This window comes from Fulmarus glacialis, unplaced genomic scaffold, assembly GCF_000690835.1.
Source record: "Fulmarus glacialis isolate BGI_N327 unplaced genomic scaffold, ASM69083v1 scaffold34430, whole genome shotgun sequence".
In the NCBI taxonomy this organism is placed as follows: Eukaryota; Metazoa; Chordata; class Aves; order Procellariiformes; family Procellariidae; genus Fulmarus; species Fulmarus glacialis.
This window is the reverse complement of record NW_009190170.1, coordinates 11,678-12,608: the sequence shown is the minus strand read 5'-3', so window position 1 is coordinate 12,608 and position 931 is coordinate 11,678.

Genomic DNA, 931 nt, shown 5'->3' with positions numbered 1-931 from the left:
AGGGTTTGCCCCGCTGCGGAAGACTGGTGACAGCCAGGCGGCTGTTCTGTCCTGGGGAAGGTTGTGGTGGGGATGTCTACAGGTCCCATGGTCCCTCGTGTGAGAGCAGTAGCCTATTAGACTTGGTGCCTTAGCCAGCAACTTTACACGCTTGGCATAAATGCTTGGTCTGTGTGGTGTTGCCTGACACCGTGTTTGTTTTGTTTTTCCCTTTAATACGGGGTCACCTTTGCTTCCTCTGGGTAAGAGAGGAAGGTGCTTTGTCCTGGATGAAAGAACCAGAGGGAAGACCACGGTGAAATGTTCTGAATCTGCCAAAAAGGCAGTGCTGCGCCTCTGCATTGTCCAAGAAGAGGCTGGTTGGTAATTAGGCCCAGAGGCATGGTCCATCATTTTCCCATATGGTCCTCCCCAGCTGACAAATGCTCGGAGATGTGAGGAGCAAATGCACAAACCAGACCGAGGTGTTCCCATTAAACATTTCTGTCCAGACATGTACACTGATCCTGTTCCGAAAATACTCTTACGCTTTGCTTGTCATGCACAGTTTGAAACCCTCATGGATAATAGTGTCCTGGGAAAATCCTTTTGGAATTAATCAATAGACATAACAGCTGATGTATTGTTTTCTCCTGCCTTGTCAAAAGCTGCACCCGACTCGGCTCTTCCCTCAAGCTCGATTGGTGCTTCTGGGAAGTGCTGTGCTCTTGAAGCCTCGTTTATGGAAAATGATACATTTTTAAAATTTGTTTGCATTAATGGTCTGTAAGATAACACTCTTAAGTGCATGGCGTGTGAAGATGGTACTGAGAAACAGCAAGTAACCGAGATGGAACAATATTCTCGTAATAGTTTTATTGGCCTTCCGTTTTAATTCAAAGCTTGCTTTCTCTTTCCTGTGTTTGTTTTTGTTCAAGCAGTGTCCTCTGGG